At 44.2% G+C, this 18,737-nt stretch overlaps 1 pseudogene; it reads left to right on the top strand.

Annotated features, from left to right (window-relative positions):
• Positions 1 to 16,889: 16,889 nt before the first annotated feature.
• On the top strand, positions 16,890 to 17,794 carry LOC120709638 (annotated as a pseudogene).
• The last annotated feature ends 943 nt before the right edge of the window (positions 17,795 to 18,737 follow it).

Here is an 18,737-nt window from a genome sequence, read left to right as displayed (position 1 = left end):
TATATATATATATATATATATATATATATATATATATATATATATATATATATATATATATATATATATATATATATATATATATATATATAGACACACACACACCAATAGCGTTCAAGGACTCTTAGGAATTTAGGATGCATGTTGCCCGCATGATTCATTTTTTTCTCGAATAGCCCATTAGCCCACATGTTTCAATTAATAAGAACTATGGTGTGTTTCCCATTTTCTTTAAGGAATACTTAGTTCCCTTTTATGAGAGTATCAGAGTCTGTCATATAGTTGCATTCAATATGTACTTGCACAATATATTGTATTATTATTGGAATGAATGTGCCTACAAGGCACAACACGCTTCGCATATACTAAAATCAAACGCCATGCTTATTGGTTGATGGATCATGTTGCTATAGCATGATTGTTTGAATCAAATAAAAAATTAGTTGATTGTGCATGATAACTGTACATGTTGAATATTACCTCTTCCAACTTGATTATATATATCGTGCATGTGATACACATAAAGCAATAGCACATATATGGCCAGATAGTCAGATTCACTAATCGTAGATAGTTTGACACAACAGTTGCAAATTTGCAGCGGATAGAATAATACAAGATTTACAACTCTGACATGCATTGATGGTTCTTATGTGTTCTTAGATGCTTGACATCAGAGACTCAAACCTCAATATTCAATAATCATATTCAAAGGAATGATTACCTTATATTGCCTATAGTTGTGTTGTACAAACCAACGATGTGGTCATGTGGAGCATAGAATTTACAAACACAGACAAGTCCAGAAGTCAGATAAGCTGTATCATGGTAAGGTAAAAGCCCTTTGTCTTCGGTGTAGAAATCGTGCTAATTCCATAGGCTAAATTAGGTGGTGCTCTCTCCATTCCAAATTATAATTCGTTTGATTTGTTTGCCCTCAAGTTTGACCACTCGTCTTATTCAAAAATTTGTGTAAAAGATCACTTCTTTTGTTGTGGCTTGCTTTATTAATAAAAGTTCTTCAGGAATGACTTGAATTTGACTATGTGTACACAAATTTTTTGAATAAGATGAGTGGTTAAACTTGGGGTTAAAAAAGCCAAACGAATTATAGTTTGGAGGAGGGAGTACCATGCTATCAGGTACAAGCGGCAAGTGCTATATTGTGTATTGTTCTCGCAAGTGACCTGCACAAGCATGTTCTGCCCGGCCTCCCTCCCTCACCGTCGCCCGAGCGGGCCTCCAGAAGCCCGGTGGCCGGCGAGGGTCTTCTACGCCGCGGCGGGACGGCGCACGATGTCCTTGGTCGGGTAGCGCTCTGAAGCAATGACGGAGTGGATCCGGCCCGGTCGTGGGCAGATCCGACCTTCTCGCCACCGGATCTGTGCGACGGCGGCAGCCTCGGCGCGAGGCGTGAGGCCGCGTACGCCAGCGGCCTCGGCATGGGGCAAGAAGACCATGTGCGGCGGCGGCGGCGGCGGCGGTGGCGGTGGCGGCTCTACGCAGGGTGAGGAGATCGCACGCGCGGCGGTGGCAGCCTCGATGAGGAGCAAGGAGCCTACGCGAGGCGGCGCAGCACGTGCAGTAGCGGTGGGTGTTGAGTCTGTGTGTCAGGGGCCCCGCGTGGGGTGACAAGGCTGCGTGGCGATGGCAACTATCGTCGAGAGGTTGTGTGGTAGCGGGCCTATGTGAAGACAACGGTGGCCTGCATGGGCCTTGGAGACGCGCATGTGGCGACAGTGGTGGGAAGGAAGTATACGTGAGGTGCAAGGAGGCACCACCGCCAGTGCTATCCCAAAAGGCCTTCCATGGCTGTGGTCCTAGGAGTGCCGAGCGGGGTATGTGTTGTGGTGCGGATGTGATGCTCCGGGCGAAAGTCGTTGCTTGCATTCTTGCTGGTGGCCATGGCGGCGGAGTCCTAGAGCATCATTCTCCCCATTGGGCGCATCATCTTCGAGCTCCATCCCTGTGGCCGGCACGAGGTTTCTTTAGGTGAAAACCCTGTACAGTTTCCTAGACTAGTGATAGTGGCATCACTAGGGTCGTACCCTTCTTGGAGGCGTCCTTGGGGCCAACTCGGCCTTGGCATTGCTAGTGACGACGGTTCATGGGAGACTTCTTTCGATGGCGGTGCAAGGCGGCATGGTGCAGGTTGGCGAGTTTCATGGGGTTGCTAAGCTCGCATGGTGGCGTTCGCAACTCTGGTGATGGCCAGGGGTTGTCGTACTTTGTCGTTGTGGCTGCTGACAGAGGATTGCGGTGGCTGGTGTTGCTTGGCAACCGTCAGTGAGACGTGGGGCAGCGTTGGGAGATGGTGCTTGCGGCGTCGGCATTGTGGGACGAATTAGCTTGCACCGGACTGCAGCGGGTAGCTCAGCTCTACTAGGCTACACTGGTGTGGTGCGCGGCCCAAGTGACTACCTTGTCTCTCTAGCTTGGTGGTGGGAGCCTTTGCATGGGTGGAGCACCAAGGTGATGTCGGCTTTAGGCGATGGATTTCCTGTTCGATGGCGGCTCTAGGAAGTTGTAGGGTCGAGATGGCGGACTAGAGGAGGGGTGAATAGTCCTTTCTAAAAATAATCACGCTGACTAACCGAAACTTATGCGGAATTGAAACTATTCGCTTAGCCAAAACTTCACCCCTATAACTATGACTCTAAGGCACCTCCAAAAAGATCCTACACAAAGCAAATGGAGTGCCAAGCTAGCAAGAACTCTCCTGACAATTCTAATGCCAAGCCACACAAGCCTAACCACTAGTACTTCACAAACTGGGGTAGCTCCTACACAATTCTAAAGAGCAAAAGCACAAAGCCAAACCTAAGCTCCAAGAGTAACAAGCACACCGGCTTGCAACACGATCACCTAGTGCCACTCGATGCAATCTCTCAAAGCAATCGCACTAGAATCGCTATCTCACTCGATCGGATGATTACTATCAAGTTAGAGTGAGTAGAGGGCTCTCAACCACTCTCACACATGGAAACCAAGTCCCCAAGGTGCTCAGCCACCACAAATGGCCGGCCACACCCTCTATTTATAGAGGGAGGCCCCAAACTAGCCGTTATACTCAAAACCCGTGAAAACAGAGTTTTCGCGGACTGTCCGCCTCACAAAAACCGGACTGTCCGCCATTGAAACCCAACGGCTAGATCTGCAATGATTATGTGTCAGAGTCGACCGTTAGAGCCCTTCGCGGACTGTCCGCTCCCTATTGGCGGACCGTCCGCCGTTCAGACACTCCGAACACTCAGAGAGACAGCGTCTCTGGACAAACTTAAAGTTTGAGGGGCGGACCGTCCGCACCCCTTGGGCGGACCGTCCGCCCTTCACATCGTGCAACCCACCAGAAGTGAAATCGTCTCTGGACAATTTCTCAACTGACCTGCGGACCGTCCGCACCCCAGGGGTGGACCGTCCGCCCTTCACTCTTAAATCCCACCAGAGACCCAACACGTCTCTGGTCAATTTGTTAAGTGACCTACGGACCGTCCACTCCCCTTGGCCGGACAGTCCGCAGTCCAACCTTTCAGCCCAAGCCAGAGAAATAACCTCTCTGGATGATTTCTTTAAAACACATGTGGACTGTCCGCGCCCCAGGGGGGGACCGTTCGCAATACGACCTTCAAGCCCAAACAGAACTGCAACCTCTCTGGACAAAAAAAGAATTATACTTGCGGACTGTCCGCCTTACCGGGCCGGACCGTCCGCCCGTAACTTCTTTTTCCCACAAGTTGATCAACATCAACTCCAACACATTCTCCTTTGCAAATGTGCCAACACCACCACGTGAACAACACCATGTGCATGTGTGTTAGCATTTCACAAACATTTTCAAAGGATTTTCACTTGATCTCACCACGCCACTCGATCCTAGCAACATCACAATGTTAGATCGCTCAAGTGGCACTAGATGACCGATATGCAAACAAGTTTGCCCCTCTTGATAGTACGACCATCTATCCTAAATCCGGTCATGCACTTCTCTACACAACCTTTGACCGGTGAAATGAAATGCCCTACAAGTCATATCTTTGCCTTGCGCATTTCATTTCATCTTCCCAAATATTGATGCCACACAAGCACCAAACTCAATCAAGCCTTTTGATCATCATCATGAGTCAACACTTGGCTTGGTCCATCGGCGCCAAATCTTGCCCAAGCTTCACCGCCTCGCGGTCCCTCGCTTCAAAGCCTTGACTTGCCCTTCTCCATTGCAATCGGTCCATCAAGCTGAGCCTTGTCTTGATCTTCTCCACTTTAGTCACATAACTCCATGTCATGTCTCATATGCAATGAGCTCCTCCATCACACTATATGAACAGAGCATCAACCCTTAGCCATTTCTCCTCCATGGCACATGTTGCTCATACTAGTGTCTTTGTGTGGACTAACCTCCTGTGTATCTCAACATAAACACTTATTAGTCCACCTAAGTTGTCACTCAATTACCAAAACCAAACAAGGGCCTTTCAATCTCCCCTTTTTTGGTAAATGATGACAACTAAAAAGATATAGAAATTAAGCATATTCCAAGCTAGCACTTCACACATGTGTAAATAGATAACTTAGTTTGGATTTTATATTTCTTATCCACCATTAAGACCACTTGTAAAAGATTGGATAAGCACCATAAAAATCTGATTTGGTAGTGATAACTCCCCCTACATGTGTACTCAAGAGATTTGGTTTTAAACTCACACACATGCATAAATATGAAATTTGTGGGATTGTTATCATTACTAAGTGATGCTAAGGTATATAGGATAAACCTTTGAAGCGTGATACCAATTGGAGTTACATCCTTGAAGTTCATTCCTTAGCATCAATGAGTAACTAGACATGCATCAAAAACTCAAGATACCTCATGAGATCAATATTATTAGCAAGGCTCTTGATTTACATGTAAAAATAACATGTCTAGCTACAATCTATGCATGCTAGTTATCAAATCATCAATCAAGTTCTATGACTAGCATACATCACACACAAGCATTGCATATATAAATTTTAGAACTTATGCAAATACAAGCAAGCACATGAATATGCACATATCAAATGCAAACAACCAAGTTCATGAGTTTGCTCCCCCTACTTGTGTGCTCCTCTTGTCCAAGAATATTGATCCTCCTCAATATTGCTCCTCTTGATCCATGTCCATGCTCGCACTCTCATCTCATCTCCCCCTTTGTCATCCAAGGATAATTCATATCTTTGTTCATTCCTCTCCTCCTTTGTCATCAATGACCATAAAAAGGGCCGAAACCACATGAAATTAGCCATGTGAAGATCAATGGCTACCACTTGAAGTTGTACATCTTGTACTTGTAGGGTTACCACTTGAATACCCCTTGTAGGCAATCATATGAAGCACTTGTGGTTTGATACAAAGATTTGGACTTGGGTAGATGGTTGAGTCTTGAATCTTCATTTTTGATGGACACTTTCAATTTGATTGGAATTGACACCACTTGTAACAACAACATGTGGAAGCATGAAGACCACCTTAAAATGCCACATGTAGGACACTAGTAGGATCCTTGACCTTGATACCTTGTAGTGGGGCTCCTCCCCCTATGTCAAAGTGTTTGTCAATCTACTTGAATCTTGAGCTCTTCTTGATGAGGGTAGCTTTCTTGATTTGAATTGATCACTTAAAGTTAAGGATCACTATTGGAACCACCATTGTTGCACTAGATCCACTTGAATGAATACCACTTGTATGATCATGTATATCACTTGTAGAGATACAATGATATACCTTTTGTTGAATCTAGTATCACTTGTAAAATCCTGATGGACCACTTTGTTGAATTTGACATTGATAATCAATTCTTGAATTAGATTGATTCCATGAGCTTCTTTCTCTTTGACTTGATCTAGACTACTTGCCCAAATAATGCAACTCGGTTTGAACCAATGACAAGCTTCTTCACACCTCATTCTAAGGGTTATTTTGACAATATTGAGTTAAACACTTGAAAGCTCATTTTCTAGATCAACTATTTGGGTTTACTAGCTCATGAACATGTCATATGTTACCACTAGATCATATCAAGCATAGAAGCAATAGTGGCATCATATAAAACATTTAAAATTATTTTATTTTTCATGAATGATCACTATATATGACTATATGCACTAATCATGTTCTTAGCATAGTATGAATGCATATGTCAAGCAATTTCACCTTGCTATGTTGGAGTAGAGGATAGTCATTAGATTCCAATTTAGCTCTCCAACTAGCATCATGAAGTCCAATTATAATAGCTTGGTGAAGACAATGAATACCAATATGAAAACCATTCTTCACCCATATGAATTGAGAATTATTCATGATCAAGTGCACTATCTTGTTTGGGGTTTGGCTTGCTTCTTCTTTTTGATCTTTGCTTGATTGAGAGAATACCACTTGAATATACTTAAACTATCATGAATCTCTCTTATGTTAGGTGTTGCTTCCTTTTCTTGATCAACCCATTTAATAGCTTCAACTAAGCATCTCCAATGACTCTAGATTACCACTTCCATGTCGGCCTTCCAAGCACCTTGCTTGTCCATCCCACTCTTGGGCGGCCCGGCCCCTCTCTAGGGAGAAGTGATCTCTCCAAGAACCATTCTTGACACTCACTTGAATGACTTTGATTGATTGATCAAACTATGGACTTGTCATGATGAAAAATCTTCACATCTTTCTTTAAGTCCTTTTCTTTCTTCTTGAGTTTGGTCTTGATGTTTCAATTGAGAGCCAAATGTGTGCCAAGTACACACCACAATCAAATGGCCTTATACCTAATACTAGTTATGCTTCTAGCTCCTCTCAAAACCAAACCTATATTCCTCAACCACTTGTAAAGATGATTCCAACTTGAGGACCTTTCAATTTAAGTGACTCAAGATCAATCCAATATTTGTCACTTTTCTGGCAGATTTTGTACCTCTCAAAGAATATATCATATCTCTTAGAGTACAAGTTGAATTGCCATAAAATTTTGTGGAGATGTGTGACACTAAGTCATATAGCAGCCATAAAAATTTGAGTTTCCAAACATTTCTAGATTGCTACCAGATTTTGATAGAGCTAAGATTGTTTCTGGGCAGATTCAACTTATCTCAGGCGGACCGTCCGCGGTCTACTGGCGGACCGTCCGTGCCTGCTTCACTTGTCATCCAATTACTCCGATGCACAGGCGTCGGACTGACTGAAGCCTACCGGACCGTCCACGGATACTTGGCGGACTGTCCGCGCTTGCTTAGTAGACACATCATCGGTGTAACCGAAGCTTTCCGGTGCATCTGGCGGACCGTCCGCGGTATATGGGCGGACTGTCCGCGCTGCAATTTTCTGCTGATCAGAGCCTCTGGTGAAAAACTTCATGAATGGCGGACCGTCCGCCTCTTACACGCGGACCATCCGCACTACCAAATTTCAGACAGCCCAGAATTTTGCCAACTTTCACAATTTCAACTTTGAATTGGGATTATTGCTCAAATAAAATTCCAAAAATCTCAAAACTAGCATGAACACCATCCAAAGACTCATATGAGTGAGTAAGAACGAGAAATCAAAATAAATCAAGTAAAATCAAGAAAACTCATAAATAGCCCATAAAAGCTTTGAAAAATCAAAAATTTGAAGCAAAGAGTGCACATAAGAACCAAATGTCATATGTACTAGTTTTCAAGCCACATTTGAGAAGTAAATGACATTTAGCTCATTTTTCAATTTGCAAAAAGATTTTTCATCAAAAAGCAAGATTTAACACAAATAAGTTTGCAAGCCATCAAATATTTCCAATGAATTTCTCACAACTAGAATAAGATACTTGTATGTTGTAGCACTTTGGACTTCATTGTTTTGACTTGGCATTGGGTTGTATATATATGCAAAGAAAACTTCAATTCCTTGATTCAATCATAAGATCAAAAATATGAATTTAATTTGAATCAAGCCTCCAATGCTTTTGGTACCTACACACATTCATCCACATTTTGATGGTATTCAAACTAGGTTGGGTCCTCTCAAGTTAGGAGCAACATACTTTGGCAATGCCTTAGTAGGAATAGCGGGATGTTTTGCAATAGTAACAAATGAGGTACCATTACCATCCTTTCTAAGTATAATATTTGTATCAATTGAAATAGGCTTAGAATTGTTACCTAAGGGACATGAATAAGCCATGTATCCCCTTTCCCGGCATAAGTAGCATCTTCTCTTTTGTTGAGCATTTTCTTCCTTACTCATTTGATGCTTCTCATTGCCTTGATTCTCATAATTTGTTTGAGTCTTCTTCTCAAGCTTGTTTGGGTAACCCGAAGTTAGGTGACCTAATATTGCACAACTATGGCACTTGATGTGAGCATGTGGATTCTTCTCTTGAATCTTGTTCTTGCTCAACATCTTGGCATCTTGAATGTGAGTTGGATGCCTTGCTCTTGCCTTGCCACCCCTTCTTGTTCTCTTTTTCATCATCTTCAAGTCATCAACTTGATCATCATGGCTGATCTTGACTTGAGGTTGGGGTATCTTCTCTTGCTCAACTTGTGGCTTTGGTTGAGGTTCTTGTTGCTTCACCAATTGCTTGGTTGGGCACATTGAGGTGAGGTGACCCCAAGTGCGGAACTTGAAGCATTTGACATGTTTAAGCTTCTCTTCTTCCTTCTTCAACTTGAGCTTTTCTTTGTTGGGGCAACCATTTGCAAAGTGTCCCATCTCATGGCATTGAAAGCACATGAAATGAGATAGCTTTATTTCTTCTTGCTTCTTCATCTTCCTATTATATTTATTCTTGCCCCATTTCTTGCCTTTGACTTTGTTCTTGTTGGAACCAATGACACTCATGTCACCGAAGCTTCTTTGGTTTTTTATTATGCTTTCGAGTGTGACTTTTGATTTTGTCCATATCTTTATCTTGTTGCTCAAATACTTCACTTGACTTTGGAGCTCTTTGTTTTCTTTTACAAGGTTAGTCTCATATTGCATAGTAGAAAAAGAACAAGCATCTATATGTAAAGTACATGGCATAGACAATAAATCATCACATAAGGTGGATACATGTTTCTTGCCTACATCACAAGGGTTAGCAATATTTTGCAATTGATCCTTTGACACATGTGATGAGCTCTCACTAGTTTTAATTACTATACTAGAAATCTTGTTAGTGAGTAAAGCATGGTCTAGTACCAAATTCTCATGAGCAACACTAAGCTCCTCATGAGTCAATTTTAGCTCCTCATGTGAACAACTTATGACATAAAGTAGATGTTTTTGTTGTTCACATGTGTCTTTGAGAAAAAAAAGTTTTCTTTTTCAAATTTGATTGTTTTGGCTAACACTTTCTCAAATAATTAGGTCAAGCAAGCATATCTACTCAAGAGCTCATCTTATGAATTAAGATCAATCACATTGCAATTTGATACCTTTGTGTCACCTTGTGACATGAAGTAATGTGGAGATAGAGATGAGCTTGACGTAGCAATATCATCCATGTATGAATCAATTTGACCATCAAATGTGCTTGACGTAGAATCATTATTTGCAACACTTGAATCGTCATCATCAACCTTGTCAAGTGAGCTTGTTGTAGATTGATCATCATCATCATCATCACTTGTCCATGAGGTGGAGCAATCTTCCACAATCACCATGTCGTGGATGTGCTCATCATCCCCATGCACTCCCTCCTTGGGCTTATCATCATCGGAGGCCGCCCCATATGTCTCATTGAGATAACTCCAAATCTCGTGGGCGGTTTTCATGTTCCTGACCTCACAAAGAATGCAATCATGCAAAGATCTAAATAATATGTTAGTAGCTTGGAAGTCTCGATCTAGGCATTTCTCTTGTGTTTGAGTTAGATTTCTTTCATCCAATACATGAGAAAAACCTACATCTACCAACCACCACATTTGAGGGCAAATAAACTTAAAATTGCATGTCATCCAATTTCTCCACCGTGTAAAGTGTGTGCCATAAAAAATGTGTGGACACTCAACATCTAGCTCTGATACCACAAATAAGAGACATCGGCTCTGATATCACTTGTAGGGTTGAGATGGCGGACTAGAGGGGGTGAATAGTCCTTTCTAAAAATAATCGCGCTGGCTAACCGAAACTTATGCGGAATTGAAACTATTCGCTTAGCCAAGACTTCACCCCTATAACTATGACTCTAAGGCACTACCAAAAAGATCCTACACAAAGCAAATGGAGTGCCAAGCTAGCAAGAACTCTCCTGACAATTCTAATGCCAAGCCACACAAGCCTAAGCACTAGTACTTCACAAACTGGGGTAGCTCCTACACAATTCTAAAGAGCAAAAGCACAAAGCTAAATATAAATTGAGACAAACTCCAAGGTTGCCGCCGATCCTCTTGCTAGTGGTGACTCTCAAGTCACACTCTCCCACGTGGAGTGCTCATACCGAACTCTAGCACATGATCCGGCCGAACCACTTGTTGCTCTTCACGTCTCGCTCAACTAGAGTTGCTCTTCGCGGCTCCCGCGGGGTGAGCACAATACCCCTCACAATCTCTTCTCCGGAGCACCGCACAATCTTCTGGCAGGCTTCAACGGAGCCTCTTGCCACCAAGCCGTCTAGGAGGTGGCAACCTCCAAGAGTAACAAGCACACCGGCTTGCAACACGATCACCTAGTGTCACTCGATGCAATCTCTCAAAGCAATCGCACTAGAATCGCTCTCTCACTCGATCGAATGATTACTATCAAGTTAGAGTGAGTAGAGGGCTCTCAATCACTCTCACACATGGACACCAAGTCCCCAAGGTGCTCAGCCACCACAAATGGCCGGCCACACCCTCTATTTATAGAGGGAGACCCCAAACTATCCATTATACTCAAAACCCGTGAAAACAGAGTTTTCGCGGACTGTCCGCCTCACAAAAACCGGACTATCCGCCATTCAAACCCAACGGCTAGATCTGCAATGATTATGTGTCAGAGTCGACCGTTAGAGCCCTTCGCGGACTGTCCGCTGCCTATTAGCGGACCGTCCGCCGTTCAGACACTCCGAACACTCAGAGAGACAGCGTCTCTAGACAAACTTAAAGTTTGAGGGGCGGACCGTCCACACCCCTTGGGCGGACCGTCCGCCCTTCACATCGTGCAACCCACCAGAAGTGAAATCGTCTCTGGACAATTTCTCAACTGACCTGCGGACCGTCCGCACCCCAGGGGCGGACCGTCCGCCCTTCACTCTTAAATCCCACCAGAGACCCAACACGTCTCTGGTCAATTTGTTAAGTGACCTGCGGACCATCCGCTCCCCTTGGCCGGACAGTCCGCAGTCCAACCTTTCAGCCCAAGCCAGAGAAACAACCTCTCTGGATGATTTCTTTAAAACACCTGCGGACTGTCCGCGCCCCAGGGGCGGACCGTTCACAGTACGACCTTCAAGCCCAAACGGAACTGCAACCTCTCTGGACAAAAAATGAATTATACTTGCGGACTGTCCGCCTTACCGGGCCGGACCGTCCGCCCATAACTTCTTTTTCCAACAAGTTGATCAACATCAACTCCAACAGCTTCTCCTTTGCAAATGTGCCAACACCACCACGCGAACAACACCATGTGCATGTGTGTTAGCATTTCACAAACATTTTCAAAGGATTTTCACTTGATCTCACCACGCCACTCGATCCTAGCAACATCGCAATGTTAGATCGCTCAAGTGGCACTAGATGACCGATATGCAAACAAGTTTGCCCCTCTTGATAGTACGGCCATCTATCCTAAATCCGGTCATGCACTTCTCTTCACAACCTTTGACCGGTGAAATGAAATGCCCTACAAGTCATACCTTTGCCTTGCGCATTCCATTTCATCTTCCCAAATATTGATGCCACACAAGCACCAAACTCCATCAAGCCTTTTGATCATCATCATGAGTCAACACTTGGCTTGATCTTTGTTGAATGATATGATCCACTCCATATCATCACATGACCTCTTTGGTCCATCGATCTTGACCTTGCTCGCTCTTCACCGTTGCCTCGGTCCATCGGCGTCAAATCTTGACCAAGCTTCACCGTCTCACGGTCCCTCGCTTCAAAGCCTTGACTTGTCCTTCTCCATTACAACCGGTCCATCAAGCCAAGCCTTGTCTTGATCTTCTCCACTTTGGTTACATAACTCCATGTCATGTCTAATATGCAATGAGCTCCTCCATCACACTATATGAGCATAGCATCAACCCTTAGCCATTTCTCCTCCATGGCACATGTTGCTCATACTAGTGTCTTTGTGTGGACTAATCTCCTGTGTATCTCAATATAAACACTTATTAGTCCACCTAAGTTGTCACTCAATTACCAAAACCAAACAAGAGCCTTTCAGAAGTGGGGCATCACTGCCTTCCATCCTGATGGAAACTTTTGAACGGATACGTGACATGGAGTGTTGTGGTGGACTTGGTGAGGCCTCCGCATGCAGTGTTTCTTCGAGGCGATGAGAGCGAGGTAGAATTTAATGGCGGGAGTGGCGAGGCCCCTGCACATTTGTGCTTTCGTGGTGACAACTGCGAGGTTGCAAGCGAGGTGTCCGGATCTGATGTTTTTCACCCTGTTATTAGGTGGAGCGTGGTGTTGCAGCGGTACTTCAACAATAGGTCCTGCATAGTGGTGGCCTTCTTTGTGTGGTGCGGACCGCTTTTTCTCTAGGGTACCCGTTGACACCGGGTCACGGCGGGAGGTTTCGGCGGTGGCATTTTTAGATTGTGATTGCTGGTGGGAATAGCATTTAGACTTCGATCTTACTGCCATTGTCGAGTGGAGTGGTGTTGACAAGTGGAGTGGCGCAGCCGTGTTGATGTTCCGATCCAACCGTTCGGCATTTGTTGTTGTTGAGAGAGGTTGTTGTTGTGTGTTTTGAGTTGCGTTGGCGTGGTATGACAAATGTTGATGTCTCAATTCAACTGGCAGGTGTTGTTTCTTTGTTGTTTGCCCAGTCTGGGCTTTTTTTCTTTTTAATATAATCGGAGCTCTCCTGCCTGGTTCATTTCAAAAAAAAAAATCCGTTCACATTGTGAGATGCTGCCCAGTTAAATTCGTAGAAGTGTTTAGTAACTGGTGCAACTCTGAGTTGGCATGACACGTTCAAGGAAGCAGGTCTTGCACCAAGAACTAGCAAACTATCATTCCCACAAGGCATCCCCCCACCCCTAAAGTTGGAGGGGAGGCCTCTACCATAACTTTATTGAAAAAATTAATTCTCAGGGAGCAGGAGCGGAGCTAGAAACTCCCATCAGCCCGGGCTAAACAATGGACAAGTTAAATATTGACTAAAATTATACCTAATGCTACTACACTATGTCTAAATGTCAGAATAGATTTACATGGGATGAACAAACCGGTCGTGCTGCAGCAAGCCCAGGCTCCGCCCCTGCTAGAGATAATTTTTAATATCACGACTATGAGCAATGCAAGGCTATAAAAAATGGGAACATATCTGGTGCAAACTAATCCCTCTGTGCAAACTTCAATCTGGGTCATTGGATCGACATCCAAGGGGGTGCGCGGGGTAGTGGGAGGGGAGATTTGTAAAAGTGTGATTAGAGGCCGGCGGTTAATTATAAAATTATCCAAATCCCTCACTGCCCCTTGGATGTGATCCGATGGCCCAGATTGAAGTTTGCACGAGGGAGTTGGTTTGCACTTACTATGTTCTCATAAAAAATAGCCTCTTGATCATACCTCACAAATAATATGAATAATTCTTCATCAGTTATTGATCCAAGTTTCATTCTTTTAATTCTCCAAAGCATTCAGACCTCCCCTGTAGGAAGAGTTGTAATAGTTTTCTTACAGAAAAATGACTCATCTATAAGATGAGGATATAGTATCCACTACACCAATCTCGATTTACCTTGACGGCCAAAAACCGCCAAGAAATATACCAAAACCGCCAAGGATCATGTCAAGGAAATGATCCTTGGCGGCCAACCGACAAACAAAATCCGCCAAGAATAGAGAATCAAGAAAATTGCGTTTCCTTGGCTGCTGGCCGCCAAGAATCATTTGCTTGGCCGTCTAGTTGCCAGGAAAACTAGAACGATGGCTAATATGTCATACAGCCAAGTAAATAGTCTAACCGCCAATGAATGTACATTTCTTGGCTGCTAACGACCGCCAAGTTAATTACATTCTTTGGCTGCCATCGACCGCCAAGTTAATTATATTTCTTGGCTGCCTATAACCGCCAAGCTACTTATATTCCTTGGCTCTCTATAGCTATTTCCTTGGCTGTCAACCGCCGCCAAGGAAACACAAACCAGCAACAACAAAAAATATATCAAAATAAAAATGGCCATAATTTAAATTGATATATGAATCCATGATCATGCAGTTTACATTTATCAAATGTCCAGGCTCAGAATTCAACAAAATCCGACAATTTGAAGGACTTCCTACAATAAACGGACTTCCTACAATAAACGACATCTAGCATGCTATTAGGTAAACAACTATTATCTCCAGCTAATCATACACCATCTACTGTGTTGAAGCTCCCACCACATCAAGATTGACTTGAGGCTTGAACACAAGTTTTTGCTGCAAAAGTCCTTTTGACATGGCAGAAATTAGGAAGAGCCATAGTACTATAAAATAAGTCTGCTTGAATAGGTATCAAAGCAGTTGATCAAGCATATTGATTGCATGTAATATATAAACCAGATCTATATTTTTCTGTAAAAAAAATGGCAAACATCAATCGATCACAGAGACAGACCTTTGCTCTTATCACAAGCCTGAACTTACTCAGTATAGCAGGCAAGTTGGTGAAGATATGGCAAACATTCTGCATAGAAAGCATGAACTTGGTACATTCTTAGCGGACTGCAAAACATACAAAGAATGCACCAAAAAAGTTTCAGGACTCATGTACCACAAATACCAACTTGTTATCCTTATGCAAAAGTAAAAGGGAAAAGGTTACGATGTGCTTTTCCAAAGTTCCATGCTCATATGAATTATTGACTCTCTAGTAGTGTCTCTTACTACTCAACTGGATTCGTGCTAAAAGCTCATAGAGAAAAAAAAAACAAGATTACTATACAGCGGGGAAGCACAATGGTACAGCAGTTTAAAGCGTGTGCAGAACTCTGAAGTAGAGATGCAGCAGCATGTACCGTCTCTGAATTCTGAAATAAGAAAGACTGCAAAAAAGATAGATGATAGCAGATGCAACTAGTTTTACGAACAGATGTAACTAGTTACAGAAAGAATTTCATATGCATTGATATACCACGAAGTGCTAAAATTTGGATCTAAGTATTGCTAGAAATTGGGATGACCGAGATGCGCACTTAGCTTCTTGGAGCAGAGGGACAACGGAAAGGGAGGTCGAGGGTCGCGAGACCGGCGGACGTTTGCCGCCGCTGTCGATTTGAGCCTAGCCGTGGCACACCGTGGCTGCAGGGCCGTACCTCGCGAGCTCCGGTGCCGAAGATGTCGAGCCACCGTGGCTGGTGTCGATTTGAGCGCCGCCGTGACTGTGCAGCCGTGGCTTCCGCGCCGTACCTCGCGAGCTCCGGTGCCGACGATGCCGAGCCGCCGTCAACCCAGGCGGTGCACATCTAAGAAAAAGCTGCAGAGGCTCACCGGCGTAGATGTGACCGTGGCGGACGCGCAAGCCCGCATCTCCTGCGAGGCGCCGCGAGCCCACATGCCGCACGGCCACGATGCCGCTCCCAAACCAACCCCAACGCAGCCGGGCGTCTCGCTCGATCCGCCGCCACAAGGTGTGAACAGAAGGGGGAAGAAGAATGGCTAGGGTTTTCACGGTGGGGGCGGGTTTTGTTGCACGCGCGTACCACAGGTGCGGTCGGATTGGCGATCGATGGCCAATGGCTGAGCAGGCTGATGTGGGCGCGGGGGCGCCCGAATGAGTTGGGCCGAATTCAGCCCGATTAAAATATTTTGAAACTAATTTACTATTTTCTATATATTAAATAAATTTTTGTATGGTTATCAAAATTAATTCTACATTGAACTATATGTGCATATAATATGATATAAAAAATTGTATAAAAATTATATTTAGATTCATATGTTCCATTCTAGTCCATGTCGTGGAGATATAAGAAAAATGCAACGGTCTTCTACGAACAATTCAAACTTCTTTTTCCAAATTACCACACGATAATTACAATATTATCTAAATTTGGTCAAAAAATTCTAGAAATTAACATGACAACCTATTTTTCGTCCATAAGTTTGCCATAAAAAATAATTTTAATAAAGTTAGACTATACGTTGTTCATAAAAGGATGCATCTCTACTTAGTTTCTTATAACTCGATTCAAACTTTAAGATTTGAATACTCTATAATATTTTTGAACACATATACATCCCAAATTTGGACACAATCTTATGTTTACCTTAACGTTATAAAATATAAAGTTACAATAGTAATTGTTATTGAAACATTTTTTTCTATTTCCTACTTGATGGAAGAAAATAGACATAGACCATATAAGACAAATATCTAATAAATAGCAATTAACATACAAATAAACACCACCAAATGAAAGAGCACAATTCTATAAGAACTTATAAAAAGTAACCAACTAATTCGGAGTTTCTTATGTGGAATAAATATGGATTTCAAATTTTAATTATGGATTAAAAAGAGAACACATGATATTTCCTTGGCTAACAACAGCCAAGAAAATGCGACATTTCCTTGGCTGTCTGATGAAACCGCCGAGAAAATGCTCAATTTACTTGGCAGTCTTGAAAATCCGCCAAGGAATATAGAATCCTTGGCTACAAAGTAGCACCGCCAAGAAAACTATATTTTCCTTGGCGGTTTAATTTCAGCCGCCAAGAAAATTGCTAGCCGCCAAGGTAATTCCAGTTTGGTGTAGTGATCCGAGGATAAATCAAATGATGGCTCAGATAGTAAAGGTGATGATGAAGACGATGGTATTCCTGTTGGTTCGGATGAGGACTAAAATGCAGGTTGATCTGAAGGAGCAAGAAGATTTTGATCGAGAGCTGAAGGCCCTTCTTCAGGAGAGCTTGGAGTCGCGTAAATCAGAGGCTCGTTCAAGGCTCGCTTTGAACATGATGGTACCGATGAATGTCCTCGAGGGTTCAAAAGACCAAAGGGCCACAGGATCCGAGAGTGGGTAAGAAACAGTGGATGAGGAGGGTGGCAATGTTGGTGGCAGCAAGGTGCGTGTTAAGGTGCCGATGAAGAAAGGACACAAACAACAGACGAATCAAATGTTGATCCCTGCTGACAGCTCACTCGTGCTAAGCACAAAGCAGCAAGAAGCTGCTGAGCTTGAGGAGAAGCAGAGCATTAAACGGAGGATCCTTGAATACAACGAAAGGGAGGAAGAAGAGCTGAACGGAGGAGCATCGCAAATGGGGAATTGGGGTCAAGGAGCTAGCACTACTAGCAGTATCAGATCAGGTGGACGGGGAAGCTGGGATGGTCCCACGCGGCCGCGGGGAGGTGGTCAGCAAAGGCACCACATCGCGGTTTGTATCACAGTTACGGCAGAAGGAGATAGGTTGCCAGTGTGAGCTATTTGTCCTGAGGTTTTTTATAGGGCAATGCTTCTCTAAGGATTTTCACGATGGCCAAAACTGCTTGGCAATGAACTAATCTGAAAAGAAGACAACAATTGATGGATAATGTCTTGAAGGTGCTGTTTTTCCGATGATCCGAATGGCTTAGTTGTTACAGGGCTCGGTAAAAATGTACCGGTAGCAGTGGCTGTAAGCACAATCGTATTCTGGTTGCGCTTTGTATATATATATATAATAACGTGATTTGCCAACTGGACTGCAATGTGCTGCAGGCCTGAGTAGTGTGCGCACATGTATCTGAATTTATAGATAGCTTGGCTCCGTTTGCAGAGCTTTCTTGTGCATGCTGTTTAGATGCCCATGTCTCTTAACTACTGTGTGAGGCCGCTTCTATTTTAGTATTGAGTACTGTTAACATCTTACAAATGTCTCGACATTGTTTGACACGTATGTGCAACGTGTGTCCCTGATCCATGCCTGATGAGGCGCTGTATGCCTGCGCAGACCCACATCAGTACCCATTAACATTCACTCTGTGTTTACCGAAGTTCGAACATTTTGATGTCTGCAACTGCCTTGAGAAGAAGCTCACTGTAAGCACAAGGATCGCCATGATACGACTTTCCGGTCCCCTGCACTGCAATGATGATGATGCCACGGCAACCAGTGGCCCTGCTCGAGCTTCAGATTGGATCACCGAACTCCCCTCTCGCGGTCTCTTCACGCACCTCCTGTTGCGTCGCGTCCTCTCCTGCCGCGGCATCATTCCAATCTCTCACGTCACGGTCGTTTCCCTGCCGCAAATGATTGTTCGCCGTCGCCGAGTGTGCGTCGCATGTCCACCACGAGCCACACCGTAAGAGCTTTTACGAGGAATGACGGCGAGCGAGAAAGCGAGGCGCCCGAATGACCTGCACGACCACCCGTTGGGGCGTTCGTTGGCCATGGATGGCGCACACCAAGCTAGCAGCCGTAGCTCGGTAGGCGGCCGCACTTCCCCCATTGGGCGCACGGCAGGCAACAGTGCCCACCGCGATTGCCACGACCGGCGTCGCGTCGACCGTCATCTCAACTGAAACCAGGCGCACCCGCACGATATGATGATCTACCGCCGAGGACACAGCTCGTGGTTGCCCGCAGGCAGGCTGCGGCCATGCGGCAGCGCAGGAGCACTGCCG

Source organism: Panicum virgatum, chromosome 1K (genome assembly GCF_016808335.1).
Source record: "Panicum virgatum strain AP13 chromosome 1K, P.virgatum_v5, whole genome shotgun sequence".
In the NCBI taxonomy this organism is placed as follows: domain Eukaryota; kingdom Viridiplantae; phylum Streptophyta; class Magnoliopsida; order Poales; family Poaceae; genus Panicum; species Panicum virgatum.
The sequence above is the reverse complement of the archived record's forward strand: the minus strand, read 5'-3'. Positions and strand labels throughout refer to the sequence as shown.